A 13,087-nucleotide genomic window follows, 5' to 3' on the forward strand; every position below is an offset into this window, starting at 1 on the left:
GGGTGTATAGGATGGGGAAGGAAACTGCAGGGGATGGATACAATCGAAATGTGGAGCTTTTTCAAGGAACAGCTACTGCGTGTCCTTGATAGGTATGTACCTGTCAGGCAGGGAAGAAGTTGTCCAGCTAGGGAACCGTGGTTTACGAAGGAAGTTGAAGCACTTGTCAAGAGGAAGAAGAAGGCTTATGTTAGGATGAGACATGAAGGCTCAGTTAGGGCACTTGAGAATTACAAGCTAGCCAGGAAGGACCTAAAGGGAGAGTTAAGAAGAGCGAGGAGAGGACACGAAAAGTCGTTGGCGGATAGGATCAAGGAAAACCCTAAGGCTTTCTGTAGGTATATCATGAACAAAAGAATGACTAGAGTAAGATTAGGGCCAATCAAGGATAGTGGTGGAAAGTTGTGTGTGGAATCAGAGGCGATAGGTGAAGCGTTAAATGGATATTTTTCGTCAGTTTTAAAACTGGAGAAAGACAATGTTGTCGAGGCGAATACTCAGGTTCAGTCGACCTGGCTAGATGGAATTGAGGTTCACAAGGAGGATGTTTTAGCAATTTTGGAAAGTGTAAAAATAGATAAGTCCCCTGGGCCAGATGGGATTTATCCTAGGATTCTCTGGGAAGCCAGGGAGGAGATTGTAGAGCCTTTGTCCTTGATCTTTATGTCGTCTTTGTCGACAGGAATAGTGCCGGAAGACTGGAGAATAGCAAATGTTGTCCCCTTGTTCAAGAAGGGGAGTAGAGACAACCCTGGTAATTATAGACCTGTGAGCCTTACTTCGGTTGTGGGTAAAATGTTGGAAAAGGTTATAAGAGATAGGGTTTATAATCATCTTGAAAAGAACAAGTTGATTAGCGATAGTCAACATGGTTTTGTGAAGGGTAGGTCGTGCCTAACAAACCTTATTGAGTTTTTTGAGAAGGTGACCAAACAGATGGATGAGGGTAAAGCGGTTGATGTGTTGTATATGGATTTTAGTAAGGCGTTTGATAAGGTTCCCCACGGTAGGCTATTGCAGAAAGTATGGAAGTATGGGATTGAAGGTGATTTAGCGGTTTGGATCAGTAATTGGCTAGCTGGAAGAAGACAGGGGGTGGTGTTTGATGGCAAATGTTCATCCTGGAGTTCAGTTACTAGTGGTGTACCGCAAGGATCTGTTTTGGGGCCACTGTTGTTTGTCATTTTTATAAATGACCTGGAAGAGTGTGTAGAAGATGGCTTAATACATTTGCAGAATACACGAAGGTCGGTGGAGTTGTGGATAGTGCTGAAGGATGTTATAGGTTACAGAGAGACATAGATAACCTGCAGAGCTGGGCTGAGAGGTGGCAGATGGAGTTTAATGCGGAAGAGTGTGAGGTGGTTCACTTTGGAAGGAGTAACAGGACTGCTGGGCTAATGGCAAGATTCTTGGTAGTGTAGATGAACAGAGAGATCTCGGCATCCAGGTACATAAATCCCTGGAAATTGCCACCCAGGATAATAGGGCTGTTAAGATGGCATGTGGTGTGCTAGCCTTTATCAGTAGGGGGATTGAGTTTCGGAGCCACGAGGTTATGCTGCAGCTGTACAAAACTCTGGTGCGGCCGCACCTGGAGTACTGCGTGCAGTTCTGGTCACCACATTATTGGAAGGTTGTGGAAGCTTTGGAAAGGGTTCAGAGAAGATTTACTGAGATGTTGCCTGGTATGGAGGGAAGGTCTTATGAGGAAAGGCTCAGAGACTTGAGGTTGTTTTCGTTAGAGAGGAGAAGGCTGAGAGGTGACTGAATAGAGACATATAAGATAGTCAGAGGGTTAGATAGGGTGGACAGTGAGAGTCATTTTCCTCGGATGGTGATGACCAACACGAGGGGACATAGCTTTAAATTGAGGGGTGGTAGATATAGGACAGATGTCAGAGGCAGTTGCTTTACTCAGAGCATAGTAGGGGTGTGGAACGCCCTACCTGCAACAGTAGTAGACTCGCCAAATTTAAGGGCATTTAAGTGGTCACTGGATAGACATATGGATGAAAATGGAATAGTGTAGGTCAGATAGGCTTCAGATGGTTTCACGTGTTGGTGCAACATTCGAGGACCGAAGGGCCCGTACTGCGCTGTAATGTTCTATGTTCTAACCTGGGACCCTGGAGATGTGAAGCAACTGTGCTAACCACTGTGCTTCGGTGCTGCCCCTATCAGGATTGCTGTAATTCCAGTTACATTGGAAGTTGAGGCACTGCCAACCATTACCTCCCTCCCCGCTCTTCAATGTTCAGCACCATTTGCAACTCCTCAGATACTGAAGCCGTCCATGTCCAAATGCAACAAGACCTGGACAATATCCAGGTTTGGGCTGAGAAGTGGCAAGTTACATTCGTGCCACACAAGTGCCAGCCAATGAGCATCTCCTACAAGAGACGATCTGACGATAGCCCCTTGACATTCAATGGCATTATCATCGCTGAATCCCCCACAATCAACATCCTGGGGGTTATAATTGATCAGAAAGTTTTTTTTTATAAATGTTTTTTATTGGGTTTTTGGACAAGGTATAATTACCGTTATGTCCTCACGATAACAAACATATGTACACACATATATAGAAGAGAAGGGCACACCCATACATACCAAAGAGAAGAAAGTAGTATATAGTTTTTAAAAATACAATAAAAAGGAAAATAGAATAACTGGTAGGGTGTTGTGCACCAGCTCAACAGCAGCAGCTCTGTACACCTGGCAAAATTATTTACAACACATAAGTAGGCGACTCTTTTCGGGGGGGGGGGGCGGAGAGAGAAGGGGGGTGGGGAGAAGGGGGGGGGATTGGGGAGGCAAATATACATTCGGGTTTCGGGGAGGCAATTACAGTGGGCGATACTTGGCTGTTTTTTGTGTTGTTGCGCTTGCTTCTCCCGGACGGATCTCGCTGCCATCACGGGCTCGCCTCCGATTCTGCCGCTCCTCTTGTCTTCCGTCTTTATTTTCCTCGTTCCCTGCTCCTGGAGATGTCATGCTCGTTTTGGTATCCCGTGCCTTCCTTCCGGCTCTCATTTCCATGCCTACCCCCCACCTCGCTGGTTCGCCTCTCTTGTTCCCCATCTCCTCCCTCCCCCCCCCCCCTTGGTTCGCCTTTCTTTCCTCAGGATTAGCTGTCTCCCCCCCCCTCCCCCCAACACGTCTATCTCTCTTTTTAATGCCTTGGCTACTTTCCCCTGATTCTTGACTACTTTCCCCTGATTCTTGGCTACCTGACTATTCTTCCTCTTGTTCGTTGGCCACAAACAGGTCCCAGAACTGTCGCGTGAATGGCTCTCACGTTCTGTGGTAGCCGTCATCTGACCCTCGGATGGGGAATTTGACTTTCTCCATTTGAAGAGATTCTGAGAGGTCGGACAGCCAGTCTGCAGCTCTGGGCGGTGCTGCTGACCGCCAGCCAAACAGGATTCTCAGGCAGGCAATCAGGGAGGCAAAAGCAAGGGCGTCTACCCTCCTCCCCAGGAATAGATCTGGCTGGTCCGAGACACCGAAGACCGCCACATTTGGACATGGCTCCACCCTCACCCCCACTACTTTGGACATTGCCTCAAAGAACATAGAACATAGCAACAGTACAGCACAGAACAGGCCCTTCGGCCCTCGATGTTATTCCGAGCAATGATCTCCCTACTCAAACCCACGTATCCACCCTTTCCCCGTAACCCAACAACCCCCCCCACCTTTAACCTTACTTTTTAGGACACTACGGGCAATTTAGCATGGCCAATCCACCTAACCCGCACATCTTTGGACTGTGGGAGGAAACTGGAGCACCCGGAGGAAACCCATGCACACACGGGGAGGACGTGCAGACTCCACACAGACAGTGACCCAGCCGGGAATCGAACCTGGGACCCTGGAGCTGTGAAGCATTTATGCTAACCACCATGCTACCCTGCTGCCCCTAAATATAAAACCGGAAGCTGAAGAGAATCTCGTTTTCACACCAGTTTGAATTCCTGACCATTAAACAGGAGCACCAACTTGCACTCAGCTCTCAACCCGTTTTTTAAAGAGTCATTTGCACAGACAATTCCTCATCCATTCATTTCGGAAAAACACATCCCCTTATCGCTGCCGTGACTCGGATTCGAACCGAGATTGCTGCGACCACAGCGCAGAGTACTAACCACTATACGATCACGGCGCCACACGTTACTGCCAAACAGAGCCAAATTGAGTGTCAAGCACACTCACCCAGAACGAGCAACAGCCCACACTTCCACCCTATCCCCGTAACCCTATGACCCCTCTTAACCATTTTTTTGGTCACTCAGGGCAATTATCAAGGCCAATCCACCTAACCTGCACACCTTTGGACTGTGGGAGGAAACGGGAGCACCCGGGGGAAACCCACGCAAACACGGGGAGAATGTGCAGACTCCACACAGGCAGTGACCCAGTGGGGAATCGAACCTGGGATCCTGGCGCTGTAAAGCCACAGTGCCATCCACGTGTGCTACCTTGCTGCAGAAGGCTGTCCAGTACTCCACAAGTCTGAGGCAAGACCTGAACTTGTGGGCGTGGTAGGCCGTGCCTACTTTGCACCGTTCACATCTATCATCCACCTCCGGGAAGAACCTACTCATACGGGTGCTTGTTAAGTGGGCTCTATGTACCACTTTTAGCTGCGTGTGGCTGAGCCTTGCGCACGTGGCGGTGGGGTTGACCCTATGCAGGGCTTCGCTCCAGAGTCTCCACCCTATCTCAATCCCCAGGTCGTCCTCCCATTTCTTTCTTGTTGCATCCAGTACGATGTCAGCCCATTCTATCAGTCGGTCATACATGTCACTACAGTTTCCATTGTCTAGTATGCTTGCGTCCAGTAGTTCTTCCAGTAGTGTCTGTCGTGGCGGTTGTGGGTATGTCCTTGTCTTCTTTCGTAGGAGGTCTTTAAGCTGCAGATACCTTAGCTCGATCCACCAGGCTAGCTAAAATGTCTCTGTCAGTTCGTCCAGTGTTGCGATCCTGCCGTCCGTGTATAGGTCCCTCACTGTCAGTGTCCCTCTGTCCTGCCCCCACCTTTTGAATGTGGCGTCAGTCAGTGCTGGTGTGAACCTATGGCTGTTGCAAATGGGAACTTTGTCCGACTTTTTGGTCAGGCCAAATTGCTGCCGCAGTTGGTTCCAGGACTGGAGGGTGGCAATCACCACCAGGATGCTGGAGTGTTTTTTCGGGTGGGGATGGGAGTGCTGCCGTGGCGATGGCCGGAGGATTGATCAGAAGTTAACTGGACCAGCAATATCAATACTGTGGCTACCACGACAGGTCAAAGGCTAGGAATCCTACGGCGAGTATCTCACCTCCTGACCCCCAAAGCCTGGCTGCCATCTAAAAGGCACAAATCAGGAGTGTAATAACATAGAACATTACAGCACAGAACAGGCCCTTCGGCCCTCAATGTGGTGCCGAGCCATGATCACCCTACTCAAACCCACATATCCACCCTATACCCGTAACCCAACAACCCCCCCTTAACCTTACTTTTATTAGGACACTACGGGCAATTTAGCATGGCCAATCCACCTAACCCGCACATCTTTGGACTGTGGGAGGAAACCGGAGCACCCGGAGGAAACCCACGCACACAGGGGGAGGACGTGCAGACTCCACACAGACAGTGATCCAGCCGGGAATTGAACCTGGGACCCTGGAGCTGTGAAGCATTTATGCTAACCACCATGCTACCCTGCTGCCCCAGGAGGAATGCAATACTGTCCGGTTGCCTGGATGAGCGCAGCTCCAACAACACTGAAGAAGCTCGACACCATCAAGGACAAAGCAGCCCCGCTTGATTGCGCCGCCTTCCACAAACATTCACTCCCTCCACCACCGATGAACAGTGGCAGCTGTGTGTACACCAGACTGATTCCAGAGATTGCGGGACTGTCATATGAGGAGAGATTTACTGGGTTGGGATTGTTCTCGCGGAGTTCAGAAGAATGAGGGGGGATCTCACAGAAACTTATAAAATTTTAACGGGACTAGATAGTGTAGATGCAGGTAGAATGTTCCCGATGGTGGGTGTGTCCAGAACCAAGGGTGAGTCTGAGGAATCAGGATAAACCATTTCGGACAGAGATGAGGAGACACATCTTCACACAATGAGTGGTGAGCATGGGGAATTCATTGCCACAGGAAGTATGTTGATGGTAAAACTTTGAATATATTCAAGTGGCTGCTGGATGTAGCACTTGGGGAGAATGCGTCAAAGGCTATGGGGGGAAAACGGGATAAGGGTTGGCTTATCAGCCTGGTCCCAGATCTTGACACTTGGCAGGTGGTTTCACGAGATGGGATTGGTCATTGGAGGCTACATTGCTGGTATTCCTTTCTCTATTGTTTTAAAATTAGAACGGCAAATCCACCAGACGCCACTTCTTTGGCCTGTGGGAGGAAACCCGAGCACACGGAGGATACCCACACAGACACGGGGAGAACGTACAAACTACTCACAAATATTTGCCGAGATTGGATCCAAATCCGGGTACCTGGCACTGTGAGGCTTCTCATAGCAGCGTCCCTTTAAGGAATACTATGACGTATCACATGGCTACAGTGGCGTCATTGGAACTGGGCTGTGGCTCGGAGTTTTATTTTCGCTTTGGTTTTGGGGCGTTTTGTGGATCTGAGTTTTTGCTTTCGGGTTCACATTTGGCTGCTGGATTCAGACAGAGAAGTATTGTTCTCTCTCTCTCTCTCTCTGCATCTTAAAAGCTGCTCACAGATTACTTGATAACGTGAAAATAAATAATTGTTTTCTGGAAGAAATTCAAACTTGCTCTTTTGGAAAGGACACAAAGCATCTAAACCAGGTTTTGAGTGCTGTGTTCTGGGCCGCACCTTTAAAAAGGGTTTTCTGGTTTATGGGATCTTGTTATTAAATTTGAACAGTTTAAGGGGGAAATTTATTGAGGGTTCAGCAGAAGGCAGCAGAGTAGAGCCGCTGATGGGCACTGTATCCAGAAGGTGGTTTGTGGAGGAGCTGTTATCAAGTGACAGTTCACCCCCAAACACTTCTTCAGTGATTCCCTTCCTCTCTCCTCCTCTAACCAAAACAAACAATCACTGTAAGGATCCCAGCCGAGTAAATATCAAGAGGGAGACTCGAGGGCAGGTAGAAGTCGAAATAAGTTGAACCGTGACGTCACAGCCAGCAGGTAAGTGATTGGCTGGTATGTATTTTTTTCTATTTTCTTTTCCCTGAGCTAAGGTGCGTCAATGTTGTATAAAATCAAAATTTTTCAATAAAAATTATTTTTAAAAAAAGGTATGGTTCTTCTATTTATTTTTTTTATCGTGTGATTGGTAACTATTTTTCTTTTTTTTCCCTTTTTCATTTATCTATTATTTGATATTAGAGTTGGACTAAGTTAAGCTTAAAGTTAGAAATGGCAGGAGATCTCAGACCCATGTTATGCTCATCTTGCTCAATGTGGGAGCTCAGGGACGTGGCAGATGTCCATGGCTACATCACGTGCGGGAAGTGTGTCCAGCTGCAGCTCTTGTTAGACCGCATGACCGCTCAGGAGCTGCGGTAGGACTCACTTTGGTGCATCCGCGATGCTGAGGAGGTCGTGGATAGCATGTTTAGCGAATTGGTAACACCACAGATTAGGATTGCTGAGGGAGAAAGGGAATGGGTAACTTTCCAAATATTGACTGGAAAAGATATAGTTCGAGTACATTAGATGGGTCATTCTTTGTACAATGTGTGCAGGAGGGTTTCCTGACACAATATGTTGACAGGCCAACAAGAGGCGAGGCCACATTGGATTTGGTTTTGGGTAATGAACCAGGCCAGGTGTTAGATCTGGAGGTAGGTGAGCACTTTGGAAACAGTGACCACAATTCGGTGACCTTTACGTTAGTGATGGAAAGGGATAAGTATACCCCGCAGGGCAAGAGTTATAGCTGGGGGAAGGGCAATTATGATGCCATTAGACATGACTTAGGATGTGTTGGTTGGAGAAGTAGGCTGCAAGCGTTGGGCACACTGGATATGTGGAGCTTGTTCAAGGAACAGCTATTGCATGTTCTTGATAAGTACGTACCAGTCAGGCAGGGAAGAAGGGGTCGAGCGAGGGAACCGCGGTTTACCAAAGAAGTGGAATCTCTTGTTAAGAGGAAGAATGAGGCCTATGTGAAGATGAGGCGTGAAGTTCCAGTTGGGGCGCTTGATAGTTACAAGGAAGCGAGGAAGGATCGAAAGAGAGAGCTGAGACGAGCAAGGAGGGGACATGAGAAGTCTTTGGCAGGTAGGATCAAGGAAAACCCAAAAGCTTTCTATAGGTATGTCAGGAATAAAAGAATGACTAGGGTAAGAGTAGGGCCAGTCAAGGACAGTGGTGGGAAGTTGTGTGTGGAGGCTGAGGAAATAAGCGAGATACTAAATGAATACTTTTCGTCAGTATTCACTCAAGAAAAAGATAATATTGTGGAGGAGAATGCTGAGACCCAGGCTATTAGAATAGAAGGCATTGAGGTGCGCAGGGAATAAGTGTTGGCAATTCTGGACAAGGTAAATATAGATAAGTCCCCGGGGCCGGATGGGATTTATCCTAGGATTCTCTGGGAAGGCAGGGAAGACATTGCTGAGCCTTTGGCTTTGATTTTTAGGTCATCATTGGCTACAGGAATAGTGCCAGAGGACTGGAGGATAGCAAATGTGGTCCCTTTGTTCAAGAAGGGGAGTAGAGATAACCCCGGTAACTATAGGCCGGTGAGCCTAACGGCTGTGGTGGGTAAAGTATTGGAGAGGATTATAAAAGATACGATTTATAATCATCTAGATAGGAATAATATGATTAGGGATAGTCAGCATGGTTTTGTGAAGGGTAGGTCATGCCTCACAAACCTTATCGAGTTCTTTGAGAAGGTGACTGAACAGGTAGACGAGGGTAGAGCAGTTGATGTGGTGTATATGGATTTCAGTAATGCGTTTGGTAAGGTTCCGCACGGTCGGCTATTGCAGAAAATACGGAGGCTGAGGATTGAGGGTGATTTAGAGATGTGGATCAGAAATTGGCTAGTGAAAGAAGACAGAGAGTGGTAGTTGATGGGAAATGTTCAGAATGGAGTTCAGTTACGAGTGGCGTACCACAAGGATCTGTTCTGGGGCCGTTGCTGTTTGTCATTTTTATAAATGAGGAGGGCGCAGAAGGATGGGTGAGTAAATTTGCAGACGACACTAAAGTCGGTGGAGTTGTAGACAGTGCGGAAGAATGTTGCAGGTTACAGAGGGACATAGATAAGCTGCAGAGCTGGGCTGAGAGGTGGCAAATTGAGTTTAATGTAGAGAAGTGTGAGGTGATTCACTTTGGAAAGAATAACAGGAATGCGGAATATTTGGCTAATGGTAAAATTCTTGGTAGTGTGGATGAGCAGAGGGATCTCGGTGTCCATGTACATAGATCACTGAAAGTTGCCACCCAGGTTGATAGGGTTGTGAAGAAGGTCTATGGTGTGTTGGCCTTTATTGGTAGAGGGATTGAGTTCCGGAGCCATGAGGTCATGTTGCAGTTGTACAAAACTCTAGTATGGCCTCATTTGGAGTATTGCGTACAGTTCTGGTCGCCTCATTATAGGAAGGACGTGGAAGCTTTGGAACGGGTGCAGAGGAGATTTACCAGGATGTTGCCTCGTATGGAGGGAAAATCTTATGAGGAAAGGCTCATGGACTTCAGGTTGTTTTCGTTAGAGAGAAGAAGGTTAAGAGGTGACTTAATAGAGGCATACAAAATGATCAGAGGGTTAGATAGGGTGGACAGCGAGAGCCTTCTCCCGCGGATGGAGGTGGCTAGCATGAGGGGACATAGCCTTAAATTGAAGGGTAATAGATATAGGACAGAGGTCAGAGGTGGGTTTTTTACGCAAAGACTGGTGAGGCCGTGGAATGCCCTACCTGCAACAGTAGTGAACTCGCCAACATTGAGGGCATTAAAAAATTTATTGGATAAGCATATGGATGATAAGGGCATAGTGTAGGTTAGATGGCCTTTAATTTTTTTTCCATGTCGGTGCAACATCGAGGGCCGAAGGGCCTGTACTGCGCTGTATCGTTCTATGTTCTATGTAAAAGGTAGAGAAAAAAGCAGGAAGGCATTGCAGATGTCCCCTGCGCTCATATCCCTCCACAACAGGTATACCGTTTTGGATACTGTTGGGGAAGATGGCTCACCAGTGGAAGGCAGCAGTAGCCAGGATCATGGCACTGTGGCTGGCTCTGCTGTACAGAAGGAGCGGAAAAAAGAGTGAAGGGCTACTGTCTTCGGGGATTCAATTGTAAGGGGAGTAGATAGGCGGTTCTGAAGTCGAAAACGAGACTCCCGAATGGTATGTTGCCTCCCAAGTGCACGGGTCATGGATGTCTCAGATCGGCTGCAGAACATTCTGAAGGGGGAGGGTGAACAGCCAAGTTGGCGTGGTGCATATAGGCACCAATGACAGAGGTTACAAACGGGATGAGGTCCTGCAAGCAGAATTCAGGGAGTTAGGAACCAAGTTAAAAAGTCGTACCTCAGAGGTGGTAATGTAAGGATTGCTACCAGTGCCACTTGGTGGTCAGAGCAGATATGAAAGAATAGACAGAATGAATGCGTGGCTTGAGAGATGGTGCATGAGGGAGGGGTTCAGATTTTTGGGACATTGGGATCGGTTCTGTGCGAGGTTGGACTACTACAAATTGAACGGTCTACACCTGGGCCGGACTGGAACCAATGTCCTTCGGGGTGCTTTTGCTAACGCTCTTGGAGAGGGTTTAAACTAATGTGGCGGGGGTGGGAACCAAATGAGGAGGTTAGTGGACTGTAAGGAGGTAGTAACTAAAGCCTGTAAGGAACTAGGTCATAAAGTCAGCGTGACTAAGGGGCAGAGTAGGCAGGGAGCAGATAATGAGCGGAAAGGGACTGATGGTCTGAGGTGCATTTGTTTTATTGCAAGAAGTGTAGTAGGTAAGGCAGATGAAGTTACGGCTTGGATTAGTACCTGGGAGTATGATGTTATTGCTATTATTGAGACTTGGTTGAGGGAAGGGCATGATTGGCAATTAAATATCCCATGACATTGATGCTTCAGGTGGGATAGAGAGCGAGGTAAATGGGATGAAGGAGTTGCATTACTGGTCAGAGTGGATATGACAGCTGTGCTTAAGGAGGGCACTATGGAGGACTCGAACAGTGAGGCGATATGGGCAGATCTCAGAAATAGGAAGGGTGCGGTAACAATGCTGGGGCTGTACTACAGACCAGCGTCAGATAGAGGTACAAATATGTAAACTGATTATGGAAAGATGTAGGAGCAAGAGGGTGGTGGTCACAGGATATTTTAATTTTCCCAACATTGACTGGGATACAGTTAGTGTCAGAGGTCTAGCTGGAGCAGAATTTGTAAGGAGCATCCAGGAGCGTGTTCCAGAGCAGTATGTAAATATTTCAACTCGGGAAGTGGCCATACTGGTCCTGGTGTTGGGGAATGAGCCCGGCCAGGTGGTTGAAGTTTCAGTCAGGGATTACTTTGGGAATAGTGATCAAAATTCCGTAACTATTAGAATACTCATGGACAAAGACGAGAGCGGTGCTAAAAAAGAGTGCTAAATTGGGGGAAGGCCAACTATACCAAAATTCGGCAGGGGCTGGGGAATGTGGATTGGGAGCAGCTGTTTGAAGCTAAATCCACATTTGATATGTGGGAGGCTTTTAAAGAGAGATTGGTTAGAGTGCAGGACTGATATGTCCCTCTGAAAATGAGGGATAGACATGGCAAGATTAGGGAACCATGGATGGCAGGTGAAATTGTGAGACTAGCTTAGAGGAACTTGGAAGCATACATAAGGCCGAGGCGACTGAAGACAGACAAAGCTTTGGAAGAATACCGGGAATGTAGGACCAATCTGAAACGAGGAATCAAGTTGGCTAAAAGGGGTCATGAACTATCTTTAGCAAACAGGGTTAAGGAAAATCCCAAAGCCTTTTATTCATATATAAGGAGCAAGAGGGTAACTAGAGATAGGGTTGGCCCACTAATGGACAAAGGAGGAAGGTTATGCGTGGAGTCAGAGAAAGTGGGTGAGATTGTTAACGAGTATTTTGCATCTGTATTCAGCGAGGAGAGGGACATGACGGATATTGAGGTTAGGGATAGATGTTTGCTTATTCGAGGTCAATTCGGCAAAAGGAGAGAGGATGTGTTGGGTATTTCAAAAGGCATTAAGGTGGACAAGTCCCCAGGTCCGGATGGGATCTATCCCAGATTACGGAGGGAACTGAGAGAGGAAATACCTGGGGCCTTAACAGATATCTTTGCAGCATCCTTGAACACGGTGCGGTACCAGAGGTCTGGAGAGTTGCTAATGTTGTCCTCTTGTTTAAGAAGGGAAGCAGGGATAATCCAGATAATTATGGACCGGTGAGCCTGACGTCAGTGGTAGGGAAGCTGCTGGAGAAGATACTGAGGGATAGGATCTCTTCCCATTTGGAAGAAAATGGTCTTATTAGTGATAGGCAACATTGGTTTGTGCAGGGAAGGTCCTGTCTTAAAAACTTAATAGAATTCTGTGAGGAAGTGACAAAGTTGATTGATGAGGGAAGGGCTGTAGGTGTCATATACATGGAGTTCAGTGAGGCATTTGATAAGTTTCCCCATGGTAGGCTGATGGAGAAAGTGAAGTCTCATGGGGTCCAGGGTGTACTAGCTAGATGGATAAAGAACTGACTGGACAACAGGATACAGAGAGTATTAGTGGAAGGGAGTTTCTCAAAATGGAGAACTGTGACCAGTGGTGTTCCACAGGGATCCGTGTTGGGACCACTGTCGTTTGTGATATACATAAATGATCTGGACGAAGGTATAGGTGGTCCGATTAGCAAGTTTGCAGATGACACTAAGATTGGTGGAGTCGCAGATAGTGAACGGAATGTCAGAAAATACAGCAGAATATAGATATATTGGAAAATTGGGAGGAGTACTGGCAGATGGAGTTCAATCCGGGCAAATGCGAGGTGGTGCATTTTGGAAGATCCAATTAAAGAGCGAACTATACGGTAAATGAAAAGGCCCTGTGGAAAAT

The 13,087-nt window shown here is 47.3% G+C and overlaps 1 non-coding gene across 1 annotated transcript; it reads right to left on the bottom strand.

Annotated features, from left to right (window-relative positions):
* Nucleotides 1-4,096: 4,096 nt before the first annotated feature.
* On the bottom strand, nucleotides 4,097-4,168 carry trnah-gug. Its single transcript has one exon. It is a non-coding gene; the product is annotated as a tRNA-His (tRNA).
* Nucleotides 4,169-13,087: the final 8,919 nt, after the last annotated feature.

Source organism: Scyliorhinus canicula, chromosome 29 (genome assembly GCF_902713615.1).
Source record: "Scyliorhinus canicula chromosome 29, sScyCan1.1, whole genome shotgun sequence".
Lineage (NCBI taxonomy): Eukaryota > Metazoa > Chordata > Chondrichthyes > Carcharhiniformes > Scyliorhinidae > Scyliorhinus > Scyliorhinus canicula.